The sequence below is a fragment of the Heptranchias perlo genome, chromosome 13 (assembly GCF_035084215.1).
Source record: "Heptranchias perlo isolate sHepPer1 chromosome 13, sHepPer1.hap1, whole genome shotgun sequence".
NCBI classification, from domain to species: Eukaryota; Metazoa; Chordata; class Chondrichthyes; order Hexanchiformes; family Hexanchidae; genus Heptranchias; species Heptranchias perlo.
The window spans coordinates 44,216,544-44,231,292 of NC_090337.1; positions in this window are offsets into that span (position 1 = coordinate 44,216,544).

The window sequence follows — 14,749 nt, forward strand, 5'->3', positions numbered from 1 at the left end:
AAATTATGAGGATTGAAACATTGAGTATGCTTAGCACGAAGATCTAATGAAAGGGATTTTTTTGGCAATTTACACCCACCAATTCTGTATAAATACAAGGTGTCATATATTAATTCTTTAGGGATAACAATTAGATTACAGCACACGACCATGATGTACGATGACTTGAAAGTTCAATAAACTCAGCTACAAACTGATCCATTATTTATTTTGTGCTTGTCACAATATGGTATTCTGGGATGCTATTGGCAATCCCATCAGAAAAGATTGTATTTTGCCCCCTCCACTAGCTATTACTGAAAATGTCCTCATCCTGAAACAGCAAGTCAACCAAAACCTGATACCCCAGGCCTAATTATATATCTTTGATATTGCTGTTTGAGGACAGGAGGCGAAGAGAGATCATTAACCATCCTCAACATACTTATATATTTTCCCCTTTGTTCTTGGTCCCTGTTCGACTAGAAGCATATCTTCAAAATTTCAAAGCCACAGACAAATTTCTGCTTAGAGAAAAATGAGTCAAAGTTCTGCAGATGACACAATGAACATTAACACTCCTCCGTTCTAACCAGCAACATTAAATGAGGCTTAACATTTTCGCGATGATATCTTGAAACTATTTGGATGGTTGAAATACCTGCCTGATTTAAGAAATTTTTATAAGTCTTGAACAATGTGGTCAGATGTACATGTGACATCTACAAGCAAAATAAACTTGTGTTTATTGAAAACAAATGAATACAAATACTCTCAAAGCTGTGATACTATTTCAAATTAGTGAATATTATCACAGTATGTTTCCTGTGAGATCAAGCTAAAAGTGTCCCTTCCAATAACAAAGTAGGCTATGACGGATTAAGGGCCATCACATAAAATGTAAAAAAGTTCTTCGAAAAAGAAAATACTTAATTTCATGCATGGCTAACTAACGGCGACAAAACACAGCATCCTTGCAAAAAGAAAATAATCACTGCACTTGCTAGCTGAGTCCATAAATACTGGAAGTCTATGCAGGCATCTGGCATACATCGGCACTTTTAACATTCTTTATGTGGAAAATGAATTTACTGCTCATGTGATTTATATTGTTGCTAGCTCAGACTAGGGTCATTTAATTGAGCAATCAACATCAATCATTGGTCTTTGTTCCTAGTTTTGCAATCTGAGCAGTATATAGTTCGCCAGAGTGCAGATTGAAGTGAGGCGTTAACTAGCAGCCAGCCTGCAGTGCTGTAATTCAGTCTTGTGTGGTAGAAATATAGAACTAATTTCCAAGTACAAAAGTAGTCAAAGTTTCCTTCCAGGTAATTAATACAGAAACGTTGCTGCATCACTATGTATTTAGGTCATGGCTTGAAGATGATGTGAAAATACTACCTGGCAAAACGGAGATGCATTCTCTCCCCCTTTTTAAAAAATATTTCCACATAGTAAAACAAAAAAATTGTATTCAGGTAGATCTTCAGTGGCATTGCTCTGGGTGAGTCAAATGTTTTGATGTCCATCCCTCGCTCACACATACACCCACACAAAACGACGCACATGATTCAACCAAACATTAGTTAAAACTGTTTTTATTCAGCCACAGAGATTGTTTCATCCTAGGCAGCCCATCACTGTCATTTTCCTTAACTGCTTCAAACAATGGCTTCCCTGGGGTATTTGTTGTCCCCTAACTTATGTCAATGGAGAAGGACCGACAAGTGGATTAGGTTTACAAACAGCAAGTCTGGTCATGCTCTGTGAATGGCCTGAGTTGCTGTTGATCAAAAAAACAGTTCTGGGAGTTGTAGACACATATGGATGTTAGGAGTTGCAGTCCGCTGCCTTGTTGAGTCTCTGATTCTGGGAACCCCATGAACTCAAAACTCCAACATCAAACATTGTTGGAGACATTTTGAACACAAAGGGCTATTTCATTGTTTTCTTATAATGACAAAAAATTTTAAATCTTCTAACATTGATTCCTGTGAACATGACCTCAGATTTGATTTACCTCGATGTTTGATTGGAATATTGATACCTGGTTCAGTTACGATTTGTTGCTACTTCATATTTATAAGATTTGAGTCAATCAGGGGCAAGTGTGATGTAAAGCTGGCACATCAAGTGTGACACAGGAAATGTGATGGTCAAAACAACCCCAATTTTGATCTCTCGAAGCCTGTTTTCCAGCGAGAACGTGGCAATAGTGAGACCAAAATCACAAACTATCACCACCAGTTTCCAGTCCAACACCCACCTGCTGCAATTTTCAAGCAGGCCTCAATATTGGCAGTCAGAAACAGGCAGGACCCTGACGTAGAGAGGACCCTGATGCTATCTTAGTCCAGGAAGGCACAGGATGCGCTCACTGTCCCAGAGTAGAAATTGGCCACAACCAGCCTCCACTGGAGGCTGCGCTGGGAGACTTAAAAAATAGATTTGTTGAGGATTTTTGGTAGAAGGATGAGTATCATTGCTCTTCCTGCACCTCATTAAAAATTTTCCCAAACGCTAACTTTCTTGTCCGCCAATGTTTTTATGTATAGTGAAACATTGAATTTATTGCATAGTTGAAAAAAATCTTCAGCTATTTCAGTTACATTGTCGTGGTGTATTATATCTGGGTTCAGAGAGAGTGAGAGAGGTTCAAATGTCTAAAAGATAGCTTTCAAAATAACCTGACTTTCTCAATGAATAGCTCGTCTATTGTGTGGTTTCAATTTTTAAAAAATTTTAGACTAAAGGCCAAATTAACTTTTAAAAATTAAAACCAATTAGCAATTCGATGTCGAACAACACTAAGGGGGCAATTATCACATTACTGGCCCAGTGATCCCACTCCTGATGTGGTTATTCACATTTTAATCTTCTCACGCAACCTCCAAAAAGAGTCTCAAACTAATAATTCTGCTTTATACGTTTTCTAATTTTGAACTGAAAGCCTTCTTTCTTTACAGAAAAGTTAATGGCCCAGATTTTCAGTCAGTTATTTTTCTTAATCTTGTGTCATGGGCACGTGAGTATTTTAGCAGGATACCAGCCTTTAACACAAAGCTCGATTGTAGATTAAAGTGTATTTAAGAAATTATAGTTCCATTCCCTTAAACCATTCTGCGGCTCTGCATGGTGAGTGTGCTGTCACTTCAGCGCTGAGTGCAAAATCAGCAAAATTTGGAGCAAGTTAGCAATGGTGAGATCAGCACATTAGACGGCGAGATTTACAGTGTACATCACCAATTTCGCCATTGCAGGAATTTTTTTGTTTGGAAACACATCCGTTGTGATTAAAAATATAGGGCCTGATCTTGCTAGAGCAGGGCAGCTCGTGGCATACGCCATTAGTTAGACTTGTTCCTGCACCCTTCAGCTTGAAATTTGTTTGGACCTTAAATTGGTGGAAGTGCAAGCTTATAACTGTGTGAAGAGGGCAACAGGGCATCTGGGACCTTAGTGAATGACAGGATCAAAGATGTATCTCCCTAACCCATGAGATTTAAGGATTGAGAAAGTTACAGAAGAACGACGGAGAAGGAGGGTGAATTAGAGTCAAATCAGGTACAGAAAGAGAAATAAAGAGGAGGGAAGAAAGATTGGATTAAGAGAAAAGACAAATGTAAAAATTTAAAATTTGACATTTTTAAAATCTCCAACAATTTATTACATGCAGAAATGAGATTGAACAGTTTAAATGTTCATTTTCTGGGCCAGAGAGGTTGATTGGCAGTCATTAACAATTATGACGTTGTTAACAAGGTACTTACGCTGTTAAGTTCCAGCACTAACTTTCTGCAGTGAGTTTAATGGGCAAATCCAGCAATTTCTTAAATAACAGGGAGACGAAGGGCGAGATACCCGTTTGTGCAAAGCAAATGAGGGAGCGGCGGAAATCGACCAGCAAGTTCTGGAGATTCACAACTCGGGGCTTATCTTAATCACCTGAATGTGCTGCCGATTTACACATTAATAAAGGGTGTGTCGTGAACTCGCCGTTATTTTTCCAGCAAGATCTGGCCCAGAAGGTTTGTTCTTAACAGATTCTACCATGCAATTTTTGACTAAACACCCATCTCAGAATCAGAATAAAACAAATAATGGTGCAGATGTTCTTAAAGGCAATGGGTGCAATGCTTAGTAGCTCAAGGAATATTTGTCAATGTACCATTTTTACTGATTTCTAAGCTTCTGAAGGATGCCAAGATTGATCACTCGGACTTATGGTTGTAAGAAACAATTCCCTAAAAAGTGAAAAATGTTAACAAGAGTATACCTGCAGAGCAAAAGACATACCAGATAAAAGGGAGTTACTCTGTACCAATGATAAATGGAAGACAAAACCTTGCCCGAATCAATGCACTAACAGTAGAACTGTCCAACTATGTTGCAAGAAAATAATCATTTTTGTTTGTCCTTTGATGAGTATATTTTCAAACATCTATGAAAAAAATAACAAAATGACTGATTATTGACAAAGTATTACCCATTACAGGAAACAAAATCATAGAATCATAAAATCAAGAGGCCATTCAGCACATCAAGCCTGTGCCTGCTCTCTAAGAGCAATTCGGTAGTTAAAGTAAAAACATCTTGGTACCTTTTAGTTTAACTTCCGATTTATAACTTTTTTCAGAATACTTAGTATTAGAACGTTACATAAACCAAATGAGTCCTTCACAAGTAGATTTTAGAAAATTGGAAAATAATTTCATACACGAGGAATCACTTGTTTTCAGGATCAATCATTTTAGTCATAATTGCAGCAGAGAGTAGATAACTAAGTTACTAAAATTTTTGTGAAGCTTGTTCAACTAATAGAATGCTTTCACTTAGTCATAAGAGTGTATCATTGTTATCTTCTCATGGGTCATGATGTCCCTGTCATTTTCTTGAAGTTCTGCCGCTGGTGTTGTTTGCGTGGCTCTGTGGCTATAAACTTTAGTGAACTGGAGAAAAATTAAGCCAAATCTTTCTACATAAAGTTTATAATAATTAACTTTTGATGTTATGTTCAGGGAAATAGCATTCATGTCTCAGTTTGCTTTGAGTAACCTACTGAAAACATGAGCAAAATCCCTTATTTTACTGCATTGCACTTAGAAATCCAGTGATCTTGTGCAATTGAGACAAAGTATGCAAAATGAACATAAAATGTGTGAAAAAGAACATCTTCCCATCCTGTACAACATTCAAATAGATGAAAGACAATTTCAACTACAGAGGACAATGTATGTAATAAAAGAAACCACTAGATGGCAACCTGTTAGCATATCGCAACTCTGGTTTCACAACTTCAAGTCCTGATGATGGCCATCAGTCAAACCTGCCAATCATTCTGTGCACATGTAAAATGTAATTAGATAAGCCATTCTAACAAATTTACACATTTAAATGTCTATCCTTCAAAAAGCAATTGAAGCAGATTCAATAGTAACTTTCAAAAGGGAATTGGATATAAACTTGAAGGGGAAAAATTGCAGGGCTATGGAGAAAGAGCAGGGGAATGGGACTAATTGGATAGCTCTTTCAAAGCCAACACAGGCACAATGGGCTGAATGGCTGCCTTCTGTGCTGTATGATTCTATGAAGCGTTTCAACAAAAAAATTGCAGCTACTTACCAGGTAAACAAATGACAAAAAAATATGAAAACAGCAGCTGATTCTGATCAGGCTCAAATATCCTGCTTTATCCCCCCATTGATCACTGAGTTATATCCATTATACCAGATTCTCTCATTTACGAGCAGGAGTATCCCACTGGATGTCAATCCAGAATTCCAAGCCAGAGCCACGAACCAGGATTATCGGGAGCAGGTTTTGAACCGGACTTAGAGGCGGGAATGCTACCATTAAGCCAAAGGCTTGCTCTATAATCTGATTAGTCATACACCAAACCAGAACAGACCCACCAGAGGTGGCGGTACAGTGATATACAGTCAGGAGGGAGTGGCCCTGGGAGTCCTCAACATTGACTCTGGACCCCATGAAATCTCATGGCATCAGGTCAAACATGGGCAAGGAAACCTCCTGCTGATTACCACCTACCGTCCTCCCTCAGCTGATGAATCAGTCCTCCTCCATGTTGAACACCACTTGGAGGAAGCACTGAGGGTAGCAAGGGCACAAAATGTACTCTGGGTGGGGGACTTCAATGTCCATCACCTAGAGTGGCTCGGTAGCACCACTACTGACCGAGCTGGCCGAGTCCTGAAGGACATAGCTGCTAGACTGGGCCTGCGGCAGGTGGTGAGCGAACCAACACGAGGGAAAAACTTACTTGACCTCGTCCTCACCAATCTACCTGTCGCAAATGCATCTGTCCATGACAGTATTGGTAGGAGTGACCACCGCACAGTCCTCGTGGAGATGAAATCCCGTCTTCGCACTGAGGACACCATCCAACGTGTTGTGTGGCACTACCACCGTGCTAAATGGGATAGATTCAGAAGAGATCTAGCAGCTCAAAACTGGGCATCCATGAGGCGCTGTGGGCCATCAGCAGCAGCAGAATTGTATTCCAGCACAATCTGTAACCTCATGGCCCGGCATATTCCTCACTCTACCATTACCAACAAGCCAGGGGATCAACCCTGGTTCAATGAGGAGTGTAGAAGAGCATGCCAGGAGCAGCACCAGGTGTACCGAAAAATGAGGTGCCAACCTGGTGAAGCTACAACTCAGGACTACATGCATGCTAAACAGCGGAAGCAACATGCTATAGACAGAGCTAAGCGATTCCACAACCAACGGATCAGATCAAAGCTCTGCAGTCCTGCCACATCCAGTCGTGAATGGTGGTGGACAATTAAACAACTAACAGGAGGAGGAGGCTCTGCAAACATCCCCATTCTCAATGATGGCGGAGTCCAGCACGTGAGTGCAAAAGACAAGGCTGAAGCGTTTGCAACCATCTTCAGCCAGAAGTGCCGAGTGGATAATCCATCTCAGCCTCCTCCCGATATACCCACCATCACGGAAGCCAGTCTTCGGCCAATTCGATTCACTCCACGTGATATCAAGAAACGGCTGAGTGCACTGGATACAGCAAAGGCTATGGGCCCCGACAACATCCCAGCTGTAGTGCTGAAGACTTGTGCTCCAGAACTAGTTGCGCCTCTCGCCAAGCTGTTCCAGTACAGCTACAACACTGGCATCCACCCGACAATGTGGAAAATTGCCCAGGTATGTCCTGTCCACAAAAAGCAGGACAAATCCAATCCGGCCAATTACCGCCCCATCAGTCTACTCTCAATCATCAGCAAAGTGATGGAAGGTGTCGTCGACAGTGCTATCAAGCGGCACTTACTCACCAATAACCTGCTCACCGATGCTCAGTTTGGGTTCCGCCAGGACCACTCGGCTCCAGACCTCATTACAGCCTTGGTCCAAACATGGAGAAAAGAGCTGAATTCCAGAGGTGAGGTGAGAGTGACTGCCCTTGACATCAAGGCAGCATTTAACCAAGTGTGGCACCAAGGAGCCCTAGTAAAATTGAAGTCAATGGGAATCAGGGGGAAAACTCTCCAGTGGCTGGAGTCATACCTAGCACAAAGGAAGATGTTTGTGGTTGTTGGAGGCCAATCATCTCAGCCCCAGGGCATTGCTGCAGGAGTTCCTCAGGGCAGTGTCCTTGGCCCAACCATCTTCAGCTGCTTCATCAATGACCTTCCCTCCATCATAAGGTCAGAAATGGGGATGTTCGCTGATGACTGCACAGTGTTCAGTTCCATTTGCAACCCCTCAGATAATGAAGCAGTCCGAGCCTGCATGCAGCAAGACCTGGACAACATCCAGGCTTGGGCTCATAAGTGGCAAGTAACATTCGCGCCAGATAAGTGCCAGGCAATGACCATCTCCAACAAGAGAGAGTCTAACCACCTCCCCTTGACATTCAACGGCATTACCATCGCCGAATCCCCCACCATCAACATCCTGGGGGTCACCATTGACCAGAAACTTAACTGGACCAGCCATATAAATACTGTGGCTACGAGAGCAGGTCAGAGGCTGGGTATTCTGCGGCGAGTGACTCACCTCCTGACTCCCCAAAGCCTTTCCACCATCTACAAGGCACAAGTCAGGAGTGTGATGGAATACTCTCCACTTGCCTGGATGAGTGCAGCTCCAACAACACTCAAGAAGCTCGACACCATCCAAGATAAAGCAGCCCGCTTGATTGGCACCCCATCCACCACCCTAAACATTCACTCCCTTCACCACCGGCGCACTGTGGCTGCAGTGTGCACCATCCACAGGATGCACTGCAACAACTCGCCAAGGCTTCTTCGACAGCACCTCCCAAACCCGCGACCTCTACCACCTAGAAGGACAAGGGCAGCAGGCGCATGGGAACAACACCACCTGCACGTTCCCCTCCAAGTCACACACCATCCCGACTTGGAAATATATCGCCGTTCCTTCATTGTCGCTGGGTCAAAATCCTGGAACTCCCTTCCTAACAGCACTGTGGGAGAACCGTCACCACACGGACTGCAGCGGTTCAAGAAGGCGGCTCACCACCACTTTCTCGAGGGCAATTAGGGATGGGCAATAAATGCCGGCCTTGCCAGCGACGCCCACATCCCGTGAACGAATAATAAAAAAAAATTTTAAAAAATAAAAAAGCACTTTTTGCAAAAGAAACTTACCCAGCGGATGGTCGGGGTATTCATTTCTTACTTGAACTCTTACAATTGTCCAGAGTCAAGCATTTTAAATTCATTGAAGCTTTAAACTAGAATTAATGTTTCCATGGGAAAATGATAAAACTCCTATTATTATGTTGGACATGAACCTAATTTGCATTATTAGAACACTTGAGATAACATATTACATTTCTTAACCACTAGGAAAGCATAGTGCATTCATCGAGCATGTCTTTCTCCCTTAGAATCAGTCAAATTACTTTACAATATGGATGAAAATGTTCTGTTAATGACTTTGTTCTAAATTTAAAAGAATCATCTAAAGTAACTGGTAACCTTTTTTCAGTACTTTGCATATTTTAATAAGGTAATTCTCATTCTACACTCATAAATGCAGATCAAAATGTTTGCCACCAACTTGATCTGAGTGTTTTTAGGACAAAATGTGTTTTCATTATCCAGGAAGCATGGAGTTTAAAAAGCTTCATTTTTCTTCACAGAATAAAAAGATTTTTTCAAATGCCATTTGGATTTTTATTGCTGGTATTTGGCTGGATGTAAAACTCCCAGAGAAATCACAGCAAGCTGCCCTGATGATTTAGTGGATAAAGGCAGGCCAGAAGGTCCCAGGTTCAATTCATGATGTTTTGGTAAGCTTCCTAATCTCAGCCAGGCAGCAGTTAAGGTATTGCAACTGGCTACAACACCTTTAGGGGACAGGGAAAGAGTCAAAGATCCAGCTCACTAGTCAGATTAGAATACAATCAGATTCAGCATAGATGGCTTCCAAATTTGAATAGCCTGTCAAAAATCATTGTCTAGGTTCCTGCATGAATAGTGTTACCAACTCTGGTTGGACCTATGCCTTCATCACATGGCCTCTGGCCTTCAACTGCCCCACCCAATAAAACAGCCTTTTCCCCTATCTCCAATAATTTTATAACTCATAAATGAAAGTGTTAAAAGAAATTGAAAAAATACTAAATGCCATGATTTTTTCTCCTGGGGTTGCTCTCAGCAATGTCAGAGATTAATTTTCAATTCCTGGAGACTCCAGGACAATCATGGAGAGTTGGCACGAAGGACACCAAAAGTCAGTCAATGTCTTCAGCACGGGAGGGGGACAGTGTGAAGACACAAGAACCTTACTTTGCATCCCAGGTAAACACTTCCCCATCTAGAATTTAAGGATCTCGGCCACTCGGCTATATTCAGTAATAACTGCGCCCTAAGTACAGTACTGCAAAGGCTTTAGCGGAAGCTAAATAATGTGTTTATACAAACATCACAGCTTAGTAAAAACCTGAGTGGGATATGAACGATCCACAATTCCCCTGCGAGGAGATTGTGAACATAGAGAGGGGACCACATATATTTTATAGGCTGAGAAACAATAAAAATCTTGAAGTGTTCCCGTCGCTGCTCTTCAGAGTATTGCTGATAAGAGGTTTCAATCCGTTACCAAACACAAATAGAACTTCCGAGCAACAAGCCTGTTCAATCACATGAAGGTGTTTTTGAAATGTTGCAACGTGGCTATGGTTTTATAATAGGATGCAAATATAAATAGGAACTAGGATACTGACCATTCTTTTCCAGCTTGGCAAATACTTTTAATCCGAAATACTGAAGACCCGTCTCTTGAAGCCATCGTTATAAAGTTACCAAAATATCCAATGAACTTTGCAAGCCATGGATGAATGCGGAATTCTTGATCCTCGCAATTCATCCCAAGTTCATTGACTCGGCGGGATTTCTGTGCCCTCTGTATGAAGACTACAAGCACATCTTGTTACCTGTCACTCACATCGTGGTCTTCATACTGGGCTTGATATTCGATGGGACGGTCCTGTGGTTATCGTATTATCAGACCAAGACCTGGAGCTGCATGGCCATCTATCTGACCAACCTGTTCTATGTCCTTTCTCTCCCCCTGCTGATTGTAAATGATCCCTTGAGGGATAAATGGTCCTTCGGAGGCTTCCTCTACAAACAAGTGCGCTTCTCTTTCTATGCCAATCTGTACGGGAGCATCGTGTTCCTGACTTGTACCACTGTCCATCGCTAGCTGGGCCTTTGTTTCCCCATAAAATCCATGAGGTGGAGGACGCGGAGAGTGGGCATTATCGTTGCCTGGGTTATAGTCATAATGGAAGCGTTGCCCACCTATATCTCTGTACACACAGAGACCCTGCGCAACAGGACAGTGTGTTATGACCTGACCAGCCCGGAGAATTTCTTCAGCTATGGGGGTAATGTTAACCGTGACAGGGTTTCCCATACCTTTTAATAACCCTGTGATACTGCTCCACTATAAAAAGACACTGGTTACATCTGGAGATACTGCTCTAGTGGGGCAACCGCTGGTAGTTTGTGCCGTTTCACATCACCCGCACAATTGACCTCTTCGTTCGGGCTTATGTGGTCCAGAACTGTTCCACACTACAGTCCGTCAGTGTCATTTACAAGGTCTGCAGACCCGTCCTCAGCTTCATCAACCCCGCTTTCTGTACTTCCTCTCCGGAAATAAATCTCGCACTTGGCTACTTACAGAACTCAGGAAAAAGAAAATTAGTCCAGTTGTTGAGAATCCAGCTCCACGCCGCCCGTTGGACCTGAACCGAATCCCCGGTTAATTAAACCACGCCGAAGGCGCTTAACATATTAAAGACTAAAAGGATTCACATGTCGCTTCTTTCATCAATCAAAACGGGGTGAGATCAGAGCGGTGAAGCTGGTTCGAGCAGTGTTAGTGGGTCGAGATTCCCACCAGCATGGTTCAGCTATAGGCAGCGATAACCACCTTCGGGCCAATCAATAGTTAAAAGCGGAGGGTGGAATTTGTTGTAAATTATACTGGTATGTGCTGATTTGCTGAATTATCCTCAATTAGGGCTACCCAGAGAAAGTGTACCAGGGTTCCTACTCCTGCTGCAAACTAATTTGTGTGCGGATGTCAGAGTTGAGCTTGACTGTGATATTGTTCAAAAAACGGTGCAAGGATAAACCCAGCAACTACAGGCCAGTCAGTTTAATCTCGATGGTAGGGAAACTTTTAGAAACAATAGTACGGGACAAAATAACAGTCACTTGGACAAGTGTGGATTAATTAAGGAAAGGCAACCTGGATTTGTTAAAGGCAAATCATGTTTAACTAACTTGATCGAGTTTCTTGATGAGGTAACAGAGAGGATTGATGAGGGCAATGTGGTTGATGTGATGTATATGGATTTCCAAAAGGCGTTTGATAGAGTGCCACATAATAAGGTTGTCAGCAAAGAAGAAGCCCGTGGAATAAAAGGGGCAGTGGCAGCATGGATACAAAATTGGCTTAGTGACAGGAAACAGAGGGCAGTGGTGAACAATTGTTTTTCAAATGGGAAGGTATACAGTGGTGTTCCCCAGGGGTCAGTACTGGGACCATTGCTTTTCTTGATATATATTAATGACTTGGACCTGAGTGGACAGGACAATTTCAAAATTTGCAGATGACACAAAACTTGGAAGTGTAGCGAATCATAGAAAGTTACGGCACAGAAGGAGGCCAGTGCGTGCCCTTTTAGATGTTTGGGTGATGTGGCTGTCAAGGTTGAATAGCTGCCAGTGCATGTGACCTGTGAGTTGTCGGTATGAGGCTTCCAACATTGGTAATATGTGAGGGGTTGATGAAGCATCTGATTGGAACGGTTGAGTACTGACTGAAAGAGATTGTTGGTAGGTGGATGATGGGGGTGTAGTGTATTGAGCAGCGGATGACGCTAGTGGTACAGTTGGTAGGATATGACTCTCTCACAGGCGCAGCCATTCTTCAAACTATTAGAGCATTGAACCACTCACAAACTACTCCCACTTCTTGCAACCACAATGCACCTTCCCTTTAAGAGAAGCAGGCTGCCTTTAAGAAGCACGAGCCACTCACGATAGCGGGGCCCGCTGCTGATGCATGCAGTCAATCAACGACGTGGGTAGCGTTGGCTGCACGCAGCCATCATTTGAAACAGCAGGCAGCACAAATGTAATGTGCTGCCTGCATCACAATGACCGGGTGCGGATTATTCGTGCACCAAACTCCCCATGCCCATTTTAAGAACATAAGAAATAGGAGCATGAGTAGGCCATAGCGCTCCTCGAGCCTGTTCTGCCATTCAATAAGATCATAGCTGATCTTCAACCTCAACTCCACTTTCCCACCGTATCCCCACATCCCCTATCTCAATTTTGAATATACTCAATGACTGAGCATCCACAGCCCTCTGGGGTAGAGAATTCCAAAGGTCCACAACCCTGAGAGAGAATTATTTCCTCATCTCAGTCTTAAATGGCCGACCCCTTATCTTGAGGCAATGACCTCTAGTTCTAGACTCTCCAGCCAGGGGAAAGAACCTCTCAGCATTTACCCTGTCAAGCACACTAAAAATTTTATACGTTTCAATTAGATCACTTTTCATTCTTCTAAAGTGTAGAAGAGCATGCCAGGAGCAGCACCAGACATACCTAAAAATGAGGTGCCAACCTGGTGAAGCTACAACACAGGACTACATGCATGCTAAACAGCAGAAGCAACATGCTATAGACAAAGCTAAGCGATTCCACAACCAACCGATCAGATGAAAGCTCTGCAGTCCTGCCACATCCAGTCGTGAATGGTGGTGGACAATTAAACAACTAACAGGAGGAGGCGGCTCCATGAACATCCCCATCCTCAATGATGGCAGAGTTTAGCACTTGAGTGCAAAAGACAAGGCTGAAGCGTTTGCAATCATCTTCAGCCAGAAGTGCCAGGCGAATGATCCATCTCGGCCTCCTCCCCAGATATCCCCACCATCACAGAAGCCAGTCTTCTGCCAATTCAATTCACTCCACGTTGTATCAAGAAATGGCTGAGTGAATTGGATACAGCAAAGGCTATGGGCCCCGACAACATCCCAGCTGTAGTGCTGAAGACTTGTGCTCCAGAACTAGCCGCGCCTCTAGCCAAACTGTTCCAGTACAGCTACAACACTGGCATCTACCCTACAAAGTGGAAAATTGCCCAGATATGTCCTGTCCACAAAAAACAGGACAAATCCAATCCGGCCAATTACTACCATCAATCTCCTCTCAATCATCAGCAAAGTGACGGAAGATGTCGTCGACAGTGTTATCAAGCAGCACTTACTCACCAATGACCTGCTCACCGATGCTGAGTTTGGGTTCTGCCAGGACCACTCGGCTCCTGTCCTCATTACAGCCTTGGTCCAAACATGGACAAAAGAAATTAATTCCAGAAGTGAGGTGAGAGTGACTGCCCTTGACATCAAGGCAGCATTTGACCGAGTGTGGCACCAAGGAGCCCAAGTAAAATTGAAATCAATGGGAATCAGGAGGAAAATTCTCCAATGCTGGAGTCATACCTAGCACAAAGGAAGATGGTAGTGGTTGTTGGAGGTCAATCATCTCAGCCCCAGGACATTGCTGCAGGAGTTCCTCAGGGCAGTGTCCTAGGCCCAATCATCTTCAGCTGCTTCATCAATGACCTTCTCTCCATCATAAGGTCAGAAGTAGGGATGTTCGCTGATGAATGCACAGTGTTCAGTTCCATTCGCAACCCCTCAGATAATGAAGCAGTCTGTGCCCGCATGCATCAAGACCTGGACAACATCCAGGCTTGGGCTGATAAGTGGCAAGTAACATTCACGCCAGACAAGTTGCAGGTAATGACCATCTCCAACAAGAGTCTAACTACCTCCCCTTGATATTCAATGGCATTACCATCGTCGAATCCCCCACCATCAACATCCTGGGGGTCACCATTGACCAGAAACTTAACTGGACCAGCCATAAATATTGTGGCTACAAGAGCAAGTCGGAGGCTGGGTATTCTGTGGCGAGTGACTCACCTCCTGATTCCCCCAAAGCCTTTCCACCATCTACAAGGCACAAGTCAGGAGTGTGATGGAATACTCTCCACTTGCCTGGATGAGTGCAGCTCCAACAACACTCAAAAAGCTCAACATCGTCCAGGACAAAGCAGCCCACTTGATTGACACCTCATCCACGACCTTAAACATTCAATCCCTTCACCACTGGTGCATTGTGGCTGCAGTGTATACCATCTACAAGATTCAGTGCAGCAACTCGCC